The 14,156-nt window shown below is 36.8% G+C and overlaps 1 protein-coding gene across 45 annotated transcripts in view; it reads left to right on the top strand.

Moving 5' to 3' along the window:
- The window catches only part of ZNF438 (zinc finger protein 438), a 221,383-nt gene that overhangs the window by 55,578 nt on the left and 151,649 nt on the right, over positions 1-14,156 (top strand). For 7 of the 45 annotated variants that reach the window (XR_010839962.1, XR_010839945.1, XR_010839952.1 and 4 more), the window contains one exon: positions 14,073-14,155. The exons of the other annotated variants lie outside the window; for them this stretch is intronic. The gene's annotated coding sequence lies outside the window, so the exon portion shown is untranslated. The remainder of the gene's footprint in view (positions 1-14,072; position 14,156) is intronic. 45 annotated transcript variants of the gene reach the window in all.

Consider the following 14,156-nt stretch of genomic DNA (forward strand, 5'->3'; position numbering starts at 1 on the left):
TCGGCTCTTAGCCTGGTGCCAGTGGAGGTAGATTTAGAGAGAAAAGTACATTTCGAAGGCTCGGTAGCACATGTAGTGGGAGAGGTCAGAGGTCACACTAGAAGTTCTGCAGTTTCGTTGTTCCAAGTTTCTGTAACTTGAATTTTGCTCTCAAGCGGAAGAGGGACTGGAGAAGACCTCGCTGGAATTGACGGGGAGAAGTTACAGAGAGAGAGGTTTCTGAGGAGAGAGAACATTCAATAAGCATTAGAAGGAATAAGTTGGTAACAATGACATCTGCATATAAATAGACCGGGCTGCTGCAGAGGACAGTGGGTCTTTGTCACTGGCTGTGTCAGCTTGAGGCTGACCAACCCCCCGGGCTGTTGCAGAGGAAGATGTGCTAGAGTGGGGGAGGGGAGGGTGGTTTTCTCCTCAGGGTTGGTCTCCCCAACTCTGAGATTATACCAGTTTTCAGAGTCTTCTTTCTTCAGACGACCCCTCCTGTCTTTGTATTGGGAAGCTTTCCTCCATAAATTGTAAAGGTGAACTTCTAGGTGAAGTTCCCAGTATTTGAGGTGAAAGAACTCCTATCAAGGTACTGAGGTGGGCCAAGGCTTCATCTAAGGCATTGCCTTGGAGGCATTTTTCTTTCTTTCATTTTTTAATTTAAAATTTATTTAGATTGATATTAGGTCTGAAATAAATAATACACACATACACAAATTCTGTAATAGATTTTAGTTCTTCAACAAAAGTGTACTGAGTCTCAGAAGTAAAGAGGCGTGATAGTTGGAAATGGCCTTTGCTTAGAGTTTGCTAGAAAAGGAAAGTTCATCCTACTCTTATGCCAGACACTCTTTGAGAAGGAGTGACCATGCTTTACTGTGTCATTGAGGCTGATCCAGCCAGTCCCTTCTCTTCTCTTGGAGAGACAAAAATAGGACTTAAATAATAGAGAACTTTAAGTTATAAGCGCTTTTAGTTAGACCCCAGAAAGTCTATTAATGCAAATTCCAGTTTCTTATAACCACTGAACTGTGGAACTTGGAATTAGTGATATAGGAAGGAATGCTTTTCAGGCACTCTGTGGTACGGAAGCACTTTATATTTGACTGCTCTGGTAACTAGCGTCTAAAGAATACGACGACACATTTAAGGATCACTCGCAGCCTGACACAGCTGCCTGTAGCGCCAGGCTCTGGTCTGGCCGCCCCGGTGCATGCTGGCGCACCGTGTGAAATCCGCGCTCTAATGAAGACACCGTTCCGCCTCTAAGGAAGGCCTGAACTCTGTAACGTGTTTCCACCTAGAATCTCTCTGGTTTCTCTGTCTTCTCCAGGCTTCTGACTTTGCTCCCCTCTTTCCCATTAGAGCTACCTCTGTCTTTTAGATCTGACTCCTCTTCTTCTCTCTCATTTTTTTTTTATGGATATATATATATTTTAACATTTTTATTGGAGTATAATTGCACTACAATGGTGTGTTAGTTTCTGCTGTATCAAAAAGTGAATCAGCTATACGTATACATATATCCCCATATCCCCTCCCTCTTGTGTCTCCCTCTCACCCTCCCTATCCCACCCCTCTAGGTGGTCACAAAGCCCCTCCCCGTGTCCTCAAGTCCATTCTCTACGTCTGCATCTTTATTCCTGTCCTGCCCCTAGGTTCTTCAGAACCATTTTTTTTTTTAGATTCCATATATATGTGTTAGCATACGGTATTTGTTTTTCTCTTTCTGACTTACTCCACTCTCTATGACAGACTCTAGATCCATCCACCTCACTACAAATAACTCAATTTCATTTCTTTTTATGGCTGAGTAATATTCCATTGTATATATGTGCCACATGTTCTTTATCCATTCATCCAATGATGGACACTTAGGTTGCTTCCATGTCCTGGCTATTGTAAATAGAGCTGCAATGAATATTGTGGTATATGACTCTTTCTGAATTATGGTTTTCTCAGGGTATATGCCCAGTATTGGGATTGCTGGATCATATGGTAATTCTATTTTTAGTTTTTTAAGGAACCTCCATAGTGTTCTCCATAGTGGCTGTATCAATTTACATTCCCACCAACAGTGCAAGAGGGTTCCCTTTTCTCAACACTCTCTCCAGCATTTATTGTTTGTAGATCCTTTGTATTTCTGCAGTGTCAGTTGTAACTTCTCCTTTTTCATTTCTAATTCTATTGATTTGAGTCTTCTCCCTTTTTTTCTTGATGAGTCTGGCTAATGGTTTATCAATTTTGTTTATCTTCTCAAAGAACCAGCTTTTAGTTTTATTGATCTTTGCTATTGTTTCCTTCATTTCTTTTTCATTCATTTCTGATCTGATCTTTATGATTTCTTCTGCTAACTTTGACTTTTTTTGTTCTTCTTTTTCTAATTGCTTTAGGTGTAAGTTTAGGTTGTTTATTTGAGATGTTTCTTGTTTCTTGAGGTAGGATTGTATTGCTATAAACTTCCCTCTTAGAACTGCTTTTGCTGCATCCCATAGGTTTTGGGTTATCATGTTTTCATTGTCATTTCTTTCTAGGTATTTTTTGACTTCCTCTTTGATTTCTTCAGTGATCTCTTTGTTATTAAGTAGTGTATTGTTCTGCCTCCATGTGTTTGTATTTTTTACATTTTTTTACAGATATTTTCCTGTAATTAATATCTAGTCTCATAGTGTTGTGGTCAGAAAAGGTACTTGATATGATTTCAATTTTCTTAAATTTACCAGTGCTTGATTTGTGACCCAGGATATGATCTATCCTGGAGAATGTTTCATGGACACTTGAGAAGAAAGTGTATTCTGTTGTTTGGGGATGGAATGTCCTATAAATATCAATTAAGTCCATCTTGTTTAATGTATCATTTAAAGCTTGTGTTTCCTTATTTATTTTCATTTTGGATGATCTGTCCATTGGTGAAAGTGGGGTGTTAAAGTCCCCTACTATGATTGTTACTGTCCATTTCCCCTTTTATGGCTGTTAGCATTTGCCTTATGTATTGAGGTGCTCCTATGTTGGGTGCATAAATATTTACAATTGTTATATCTTCTTCATGGATCGATCCCTTGATCAGTATGTAGTGTCCTTCTTTGTCTCTTGTAATAGTCTTTATTTTAAAGTCTATTTGGTCTGATATGAGAATTGCTACTCCACCTTGCTTTTGATTTCCATTTGCATGGAATATCTTTTTCCATCCCCTCACTTTCAGTCTGTATGTGTTCCTAGGTCTGAAGTGGGTCTCTTGTAGACAGTATATATATGGGTCTTGTTTTGTATCCACTCAGCCAGTCTGTGTCTTTTGGTTGGAGCATTTAATCCATTTACATTTAAGGTAGTTATCGATATGTGTGTTCCTGTTACCGTTTTCTTAATTGTTTGGGGTTTGTTATTGTAGGTCTTTTCCTTCTCTGTGTTTCCTGCCTAGAGAAGTTCCTTTAGGATTTGTTGTAAAGCTGATTTGGTGGTGCTGACTTCTCTTAGCTTTTGCTTGTCTGTAAAGGTTTTAATTTCTCCATCAAATCTGAATGAGATCCTTGCTGGGTAGAGTAATCTTGGTTGTAGGTTTTTCTCTTTCATCACTTTAAATATGTCCTGCCACTGCCTTCTGGCTTGCAGAGTTTCTGCTGAGAAATCAGCTGTTACCCTTATGGGGATTCCCTTGTGTGTTATTTGTTGCTTTTCCTTTGCTGCTTTCAATATTTTTTCTTTGTATTTAATTTTTGGTAGTTTGATTAATATGTGTCTTGGTGTGTTTCTCCTTGGATTTATCCTGTATGGGACTCTCTGCACTTCCTGGACTTGATTGACTATTTCCTTTCCCATTTTAGGGATGTTTTCAACTATAATCTCTTCAAATATTTGACTCCTTCTTCTTGATTACCACTTTGACCTCACACAAAACTGCTGCGCTGACCTAAAACATACCATTTGGATTATGTCCTGTGTTGTTATTCCTGTTTTGAATTGAGCCAGGGATCCTCCTAGGAGGAGAGATGGCTAGTGGTACCTTCTCGATGGTGAAGGTGACATGATCATGGCACACGTGTCATGGTTCTCAGTCTCTGGCACTGAGGCAGTTAGACTAATTTTTGCACCTGGCCTTGGCAGAAGACTAATACATCTACACTCCTTTAAAGCCAGTAATTAAATAATCAATAAAAGGAAAAGCAGTTCTCAAATGTAGTACACTTCTCTCTGTCAAATGAAAGAGGTATTTGAGCTACATACAGATGATGTTGGAAAGTTCAGATCTTAAAATGGTCTCAGGTCCACTCAGAGCCTCTTTATTTACTTGTTTTTCTTCTTAATAACGATAGTAAACACGTACATAACTTACAGTGTTCTAAGTGCTTTATATATTTTAGCTAATTTAGTCCTCACAGCAATCCTGTGAGGTATATATTGGGGTGGGCCAAAAAGTGCCTTCAGTTTTTTAAGTAAAAATAAAAGATACATTTTTCATTTTCACCAAGAACTTTATTGAACAACATATTCACCCTTTTGTTCCGCTACCTTCTGCCATTTTTCAGGCAACTTCATAATTCCATCTTCCCAAAACTTTCTATCTTTTTGAGCAAAGAACTGTTCCAGGTACCTTTTACAGTCTTCCAGAGAATTGAAATTTTTTCCATTAAGAGAATTTTGTAAAGACCAAAATAAATGGAAATCTGAAGGTTCAATGTCTGGTGATACGGCAGATGAATCAGAACTTCCCAGCCAAGCTGTAACAGTTTTTGCCTGGTCATCAAAAAAACATGTGGTCTTGTGTTATCCTGATGGAAGATTATGTGTTTTCTGTTGACTAATTCTGGACGCTTTTCGTTGAGTGCCACTTTCAGTTGGTCTAATTGGGAGCGGTACGTGTTGGAATTAATCGTTTGGTTTTCTAGAAGGAGCTCATAATAGAGGACTCCCTTCCAATCCCACCATACAGAAAACGTCACCTTCTTTGGATGAAGACCGGCCTTTGGTGTGGTTGGTGGTGGTTCATTTTGCTTGTCCCACGATCTCTTCTGTTCCACATTATTGTACAGTATCCACTTGTCATTGCCCATCACAATTTGTTTTAAAAATGGAACGTTTTCACTATGTTTCAAAACGTAGAGAATTGCATGCAGAAATACAGTCAAGAAGGTTTTTTTGCTTATGTGAGACCCAAACATCAAAGTGATTCACATAACCAAGTTGGTGAAAATGATTTTCAAAGCTTGATTTGGATATTTAGAGGATGTCAGCTGTCTCCCGTGGGGTATAACGTTGATTGTTCTCAGTTAATGTCTCTATTTGATCGCTATCAACTTCAACTGGTCTACTTGGCCATGGAGCATCATCTAATGAGAAATCTCCAGCACGAAACTTTGCAAACCACTTTTGACATGTTTGATTAGTCACAGGACCTTTTCCATACACTGCAGAAATCTTTTTGTGCGTTTCAGTTGCATTTTTACCTTTCTTGAAATAATAAAGCATAATATGCCAAAAGTGTTGCTTTTTTTCCTTCCATCTTCGATATCAAAATGGCTACACAAAAATTCACCAATTTTGGGCTTCCCTGGTGGTGCAGTGGTTGAGAGTCCGCCTGCCGATGCAGGGGACAGGGGTTCATGCCCTGGTCCAGGAGGATCCCACATGCCGCGGAGTGGCTAGTCCTGTGAGCCATGGCCACTGGGCCTACGCGTCTGGAGCCTGTGGTCTGCAGCGGGAGAGGCTGCAACAGTGAGAGGCCTGCGTACCACACACACACACACACACACAAATTCACCAATTTTGGTGAGTCTTTTTAAAAACGCACTCTGGTATGACAGCTGTCACATACAGTCTAACGAAATTGTTTCCAATGAAGTTAAAGACAACTGAGTACTACCAGAGCCATCTTACAGGAAAAAATGAATGAACCTTTTGGCCTACCCAATGTGTATATATGTATGTATGTATATGCTTAGCAAAACTCTGTGAGGACACATGCCAAATATTAACAGTTGTTATCTTCTAATTGATTTATAGATGGCATATATTTCCATCTTTATATATTTGGCCTTTTCCAGTCTTCAGTAGTGAGCCTGCATAATTTTCTAGATATAGTTTGTGATTATTAATGTTATTACAACTGTCAGATAACTATATACTCCAACTTAGTTCATGACAGCCTAGCCTTGGAGGAAACATTTGCTTCCTACCACCAACTTACTTCTCTTCAACCTCCCCTAAAACATCTCTTTTTTTTTTTCTCCATAAATGTATAAGCTATTTAATGGTTTAGAGAGGCTTCATTTAAAGCCTTTACTTAGGTATCTGCTAACACAAATAATAATGCACAAGTATTTTTAAGAATAAGCGTAATGAAATAAATATTCAATTTTTGTAAATTTTTTTGTATTCAATTCCTAAAAAAAAAAAAAAAAAAAAAAAAAAATCTAAATAAATACCCTTTATCTTGCCTCCCTCTCTCCTAGGGAGGTATGCTCAGTAGATTTCTTAGAGGGAGATCAGTTCTCCTTTCAGCGTTTAAAGTTCAGTAACCGAATTTAAAAGTGAAGTAACAGACTCTTACTATGGAGCAGGGAGGGAAGTAGCAAGGAGACAGGATAGAAAAGCCTGATTCATTTGAAATCTCACCTTCCTAGAGAGGTGGGTGTTGGACAGAGAAAGAATTTCGGAAATCTACGTAGGGGGGCTCCTGAGGATCTGCTGAACACCAAACCATGCATGCACAGGATGAAACCCCCCAAAGCTGGAAGTACATCTCATGAGAAATGAAAAATTACCAGGTCACTGTAAGATTGAGCCCTAGCGTAAAGGTTCCTCTATACAAGCCGTAAAAGAGCTTAAAACTAAGCCTCAAAAGAATCATATTAATCCACAATAACAACTGTCTGCTAGAAATTCAACACTCTTTAAACAAATACAAGAAATCCAGCATTCAGCCACTTAAAATTCACAGTGAATTGCATCCAGTCAAACATCACTAGATAAAGAAAGGAGCAGGAGAAAAACCCCATAACCAGGAGCCAATAGAAATAGACCCTGAAATGACAGAGATGTTAGAACTAGCAGGTAGGTACTTTAAAACAGCTGTTGTAAATATGGCTCATGTACATACACATAATGAGGAATGAAATAGAAGATAGAAAAAAGAAAATATTGGAACAGCCAGAGATAAAAAAATATAGTAACTGAAATGAAAATTTTACTAGATGGGATTAAGTGCAGATTAGATCTTTCAGGAGAAAAGGTCAGTGAACTTGAAAACATAGAATTTAACCAAAAGCATAGAGAGAAAAAAGGTTGAAAAAGATGAAAAGCAACTTCGTTTCCTATAGTATGATAACCATGGGCATAAGTGTAATTGTAGTCTCAGATTTTAGAGGGAGGGTGAAAGAGAAAAAGTTAACGGCTGAAATTTCCCCAAATTTGACGAAAATATAAACCCATTGATACAAGAATTCAACAGAACCCAGGCAAGATAAACAACACACACACACACACACACACACACACACACGGTACATCAAGAAAATTGCTGAAAATTAGTGATAAAGAGAAAAATGTTAAAAGCAGGCAGAGGGAATAAAAAGATATTACATACAAAGGAATAAAGTCAAGAATGGCAGCAGACTTGTCATCAGAAACTGCGCAAACCAGAATGCAATTTAATAGCAATTTTCAAGGGCTAGAAAAATTGTCAACCTAGGATTTTACAGCCAGTAAAAATACAAAATAAAGGAGGAAAAAAAATAAGGGCCAAATAAGAACTTTTTTAGACAAAAACTGAGACAACTCATGACCAGCAGACATACACTACAAGAAATATTGAAGGAAGTTTATTAGGCAAAAGGAAAATGATACCAGGTGGAAATTGGACTATACAAAGGGATAAAGAATGCTAGAAGTGGTTCATATATTAATAAACAAAAAATTTTTTTCTCCCTGTTTCAGTTTCTTTAAAACATAAATGTCTCTTTAAATAAAAAATAATGACAGTGTTTATCTAGTGAGATTTATAACATATGTAAAAGCAAAATGTATGACATCAGTGTCTCAAAGAATGGGATGGGGAAAGGAAGCATATCATAAGGGTCTTATACATGAAGTGATATATTTTTTGAAGGTAGGTTGTCTTAAGCTAAAGCGAGTATTCACTAAAATAGCTAAAAAAGAGTTTTAATTAATAAGAAACCAATGGTGGATATGAAGTGAAATCCTAAAAAGTAATCCAAAGTAAGATAGGAAAAAAGGGGAGAAGGACCAAAACTAGATGGGACAAATAGAAAACTTGTAACAATATGGTAGAACCAACATTCAGCCATATCAGTAATCACATTAAACATAAATGACCTACTCTAATCAGAAGGCAAAGATTGTCAAATTGGATAAAAACCCAAGATAACCTTCAAAATAGGTTAGAAACAAAAGGGTGTAAAATGTATACAATGTAAGCATGAAGTATGAGAAAACTGGAGTGGCTATAGTAATATCAAAGTGGGCTTCATAACAAGTGATATTAAGGTTAAAGAAGCACACTTCATAATAATGATAAATGGGTCAATTTGTCAAGAAGAAATAATAACCTTAAATTTAAATGAAAGCAATACTACATTGTAAAAATACACAAGGCAGAAACTGATAGCACTGAAAAAAAAGAAAGTGGCAAATCTTCAATTGTAGTTTGAGATTTTAATACCCATATCAGTAATTGATGGAAAAAGTTGAAACATGATCAGGGAGGATATAGATGTGCTTAACAACACTGTAAACCAGCTTGACTTCACTGACATTTATAGAACATTCCACTCACCAGTAGCAGAATATGCATTCTTTTCAAGTGCACATGGAATATCCACCAAGATAGCCCCCCCATCTTCTAATATATAAAACAAGTCTCATTAAGTTTAAAATGATGGAAATTATGCAAAGTGTATCCTATGACCACAATATAATTAAGCTAGAAATCAATATCAGAAAGATATCTGGAAAGTCCTCAACATTTGTAATTACACCACATACTTCTAACTAGCACATTGGTCAAAAAAAAAGGAGGGGTAATTAAAAGATGTTTTGAAGTGAATCACAATAAAAACACATCAAAATTTCTGGGATATATGTGAAGCAGTGCTTAGGCAAATCTTTAAATGATCTAAGTGTCCACCTTAAGAAGGTAGAAAAAGAAGATCAAATTAAAATGGAAGTAAGTAGAAGGAAGGAAATAGGAAACAAAAGAACAGAAATTGATGAAATAGAAAACAGATAAACAACAGAGATAAACAAGGAAACCAAAAGCAGGCTCGTTGAAAAAATGATTAAACCTCTAGCTATCCTAATCAAGAAAAATAAAGAGGAAACACATGTTACTAAGTATAATGTCAAAATTGAAAGAGAGGACATCACTACAGATTCTACAGAAATTAAAAGCATATAGAAAGAATATTACAAACATCTTTTGGACATAAGTTTGACGACTTTGATGAAATGGATACATTCCTTGGAAGGCACAAATTATGTAATGAAATTGACTTCGGAAGAAGGATAAAATTAGAGTAGCACCATATCTATTAAAGAAGTTATATTCCTGGTTAAAAACCTTCCCACACAAACAAACCAAACCAAAACCAAAAGAACTCCAGGCCCATACATGTTTTAACTGATGAATTCTATCAAACATTTGAAGGAGAAATAATTCAGAAAATAGAGGAAAAGGAAACTCTTCCCAACTCATTTTAGGACACAAGCATTATGCTAACATCAAAACTAGGTGAAGACATTACAAGAAAAGAAAACTATAAACAAATATCCTTCATGAACATAGGTGAAACATTTTGTTAATGAACCATTCGTAAGTCAAATCCAGCAGGATATTAAAAATGAGTTTAGGGCTTCCCTGGTGGCGCAGTGGTTGAGAATCCGCCTACCGATGCAGGGGACACGGGTTCGTGTCCCGGTCCAGGAAGATCCCACATGCCGTGGAGCGGCTGGGCCCGTGAGCCATGGCCACTGAGCCTGTGCGGCTCCGCGACGGGAGAGGCCACAACAGTGAGAGTCCTGTGTACCACAAAAAAAAAAAAAAAAAAAAAAAAAAAAGAGTTTATTCTAGGGATGCAAGGTTGGTTTAACATTGGAAAATTCACTAGCATAAGTTCATCACTTTAACAGAAAAAAAGCTGTATGATCCTGTCAGTAGTTACAGGAGAAAGCATTGGAGTACATTCAACAGTCATTTGTGATAAAATCTGTCAGGAAACTAGAAACAGAAGAGGATTTTCTTAACCTGACAGAAGACATCTACATGTAACTTCTAGCTGAAGTCTTATTTAATGTCAAAAGATGGAGTGCTTTCCTCCTAAGATAGGACACAAGGCAAGTATGCCCATCTCCTCCATATGTGTATCTAATACTGTAATGGAGGCCCCAGCCAGTGTAACAGGCAATAAAAAGAAACAAATGACGTACACATTGGCAAGGTGGAAATAAAAGGTCTTTATTTGCAGACAACGTGATCATGTATAGAGAAAATGCTAAGAAATCTCTAAAAAGCCACTAGAATTTGTCATTGAATTTAGCAAGCTTGCAGGATGCAAAGTAGATACACACAATCAGTATGTATATATACCAGCAATGAAAAATTAGAAATTGAAATTGAAAATTCATATCAAATACAAAGGACCTGTAAAAACTAAAAAATGTATTTACAAGAACAATATTGGAAGGTTTTTAGTACCCAATTTCAAGACTTCCTCTACTTTTTAAAGCTTCTTCTTTAAAGCTGTGGTGATCAAGGTAGTGTTGGCCTAAGGTAAACATATATATCAATGGAATAGGATAGACAATCCAGAAATAGACCCACACGTATACGGTCAGTTGATTTCTGACAGTCGTGCCAAGTTAATTCAATGGGGAAAGGATAGTCTTTTTAACAAATGGTACTGGAACACGTGGATATTAAATGTAAAAACATTAACCTCAACTCTTACTTCTTCTAGATATAAAAATAACTTGAAAAGAATCATGGATCTAAATATAAAAGACAAACTATAAAACTTCAAGAAAAAAATTGCAGGAGAAAATATTCATGAACTTGGGATAGGCAAAGATTTCTTGGGGCCCAAAAAGCATGAACCATAAAAGAAAAATTGACAGATGGGACTCCATCAAAATTTAAAACTTCTGTTCTTCAAAAGACATCGTTAAGAAAATGAAAAGGTGATCTTTAAACAGAGAGAACATATTCACAATGCATATACCTGACAAATGACTTGTAGCCAGAATATATAAAGAACTCTTAGAGCTCATTAAAAAGACAACCCAGTTAAAAATCTAGGCACAAGGAAATAATGAATGCAGCACAGGAAAAGGTGTTCAACATCATTAGACATCAGAAAAATGCAAACCAAAACAATGAGATACCATTGTTGTGGTATATTCATCAGAATTGCTAAAATTAAAAATTAAAAGAACAAGTGTTAGAATAGAACGTTCATATATTGCTGGTAGGAAAGTAAAATGATAAAACCATTTAAACTGTTCGGCAGTGTGTTATAAAGTTAAACATTTACCATAACATACAACAATTTTACTACTAAATATTTACCTAAGAGAAATGATAACATATATTTACACACATGCTTGTACATGAATGTCCACAGCAGCTTTATTCATAATAGCCTCAAGCTGGAAGCAACTGAAATGTCCATCAGCTAGTGAATGGATGAGCACATTGTGGCATATCCATAATAATATACTACTCAGCACTTAAAGGGCACAAAGTACTGATACATATAACAACATGAATGAATCTCAGAAACATTATGCTGGGTTCAATAAGCCAGACACAGAAGAATACAAACTCTGTGATTCCATGTACTGCCCACAATTATACCAGAAATGCTGCTAAAAAAACCCCAAACGAACATTTAATCTATAGCAACAATAAACAGACATGTTGTCTGCAGCTGAGAATGGAGTGTGATTGACCTGGATGGGGGCTCAAGGGAACCTTTTGATTTGATCAATGTGTTCTATATCTCTACAGTTTGATTTACCAGGATGGGGCTCAGGGGAAACTTTTGGTTTGATCAATGTGTTCTATATCTCGACTATGGTGGTGATTATATGGATATATGTATATGTTTGTAAAATTCATTGAAAGGTACACATTTTACCTCAGTAATGTTGTTTTGAAAAAAATTCCCAAAATTTGAAAGTTATCTTACTAACAAAACATTAACTTCTGTCTAATGTTAGAAGACCTCTCTGTGTAAGGCTGAAACTGAGTTGACCTGAAAATTCCATCTGGATAAATCAGTATACACAATATAAATAAAAATACATGAATTAAATATCCTTAAACAAGGAAAGAAAGTAGATGAATTCTCAGTGTAGTTAGCCTATGATTTGATGTATTGGAATGGGACCCTAGCATCCTTAAAACTCATTGATGTGCATTTCTAATTTCTTTAATTGATATTTGGTAGTGTCCTTGGCACTAAGAAGAATCCAGCTAAAATGAAGTAATTATGTATAATCCCCTCTTGATTTTGTTTTATTGTTCTTTTCATTTTTTTTAACCAGAAAGAATATGTAGAAGATACTCCAGTGTCTCTTACAATCTATTTTTCCTGTTAGGAATAGAACTCCTAGATTTTACCTGAGCACATACATGGCTGCCCATCTAGAAACTACATTTCTCTGCTTCTCTTGCAGCAGGGTGTGGCTTTGGACTAATGAGAGGTGACTGGTGATGTGTATAAGGTTACCTCATTAAGGACAAGCTACTTGCCCTAGACTTTCTCTTTTCTCTTTCTGCTGGCGGGGATGTTACATCAGATATAGCAGCCACCTTAGGTCCAGAGATGGAAGCCATGTGGAAGCTGATAGAGTCAGCTTGGGTCCCTGAATGATCTTGTGACACATACCTCCCCCTGCACCCTGCATTGTGACATGAAAAAGAAAATTCTCTAACTGTGGCTACTATATTTTTGAGTCCTTTTGTTATGGTAGAAAGTTTATACCCTAATACAAAATGGAAAGCATTGAAGACTTTTAAGTTTTTCTCTGTGTACTGTTTGGCCATAGCCAGTATATTTTGGTGTGTATTCTCATCTATTTATTTATTTAGGCTGCGTTGGGTCTTCGTTGCCACACACGGGCTTTCTCTGGTTGCGGCGAGCGGGGGCTACTCTTCGTTGCAGTGCGCGGGCTTCTCACTGTGGTGGCTTCTCTTGTTGCAGAGCACAGGCTCTAGGTGCACAGGCTTCAGTAGTTGCAGCATGTGGGCTCAATAGTTGTGGCATGTGGGCCCTAGATCTCACAGGCTTCAGTATTTGTGGCGCATAGGCTCAGTAGTTGTGGCTCATGGGCTCTAGAGCGCAGGCTCAGTAGTTGTGGCACACAGGCTTAGTTGCTCTGCGGCATGGGGAACCTTCGCAGTCCAGGGATTGAACCCATGTCCCCTGCATCGGCAGGTGGATTCTTAACCACTGTGCCACCAGGGAAGTCCCTGATATGTATTCTCAATTAAAATAATTTCTAAAATAGCATATGATTTCATGCCAAGAGTTCTCTTTGACCCAGTAGTTATTTAGGAGAATGTTTCTCCAATTTACAAGTTACTTTTAAAACTTAGGTACTAATTAGTAATAAATTGATACACAGCATTCTGCTTTTCTAATTTTTAAATGTCTTCATGGACTAATTTATGATCAGTTTTGGTAAAGTTCCACAGACCTTTTTAAAGAATTTGCCTTCTTTGTAAGATACTAAAATATTTATTTATTATGTTGTTTAAGTTTTCTATAATTATTTTTTATCTGATCTCAAAGGCTTAAAGATGTAAATCAGTGATTTCTTCCATTAAGTTTTCTTTATATTTCTCTCTTCTTTTGTTTTGCTTTGTGTGTTCATGTATTATTAACTGTCAGTATCTCAATTGAGGATTATACCTTTTATCAGAATAATATCACTTTTTTCCTAATTATGCCTTGTGCTTTGTGTTTTAGCTGACATTAATATTGCTACTTTAGTTTATATTTCCCTGTGTATCTCCCTGTGTATCTGGGTACTTCTTATTATATTTATCCTTTCTTTATCATTTCTTTTAGATATGTTTTCTATAAATGGAGCATAGTTGGATTTCATAGTTGGATTTTTTAACCTAATGGGAGGAACCTTTGTCTTTTAACAGG

The sequence above is a fragment of the Kogia breviceps genome, chromosome 3 (assembly GCF_026419965.1).
Source record: "Kogia breviceps isolate mKogBre1 chromosome 3, mKogBre1 haplotype 1, whole genome shotgun sequence".
Lineage (NCBI taxonomy): Eukaryota > Metazoa > Chordata > Mammalia > Artiodactyla > Physeteridae > Kogia > Kogia breviceps.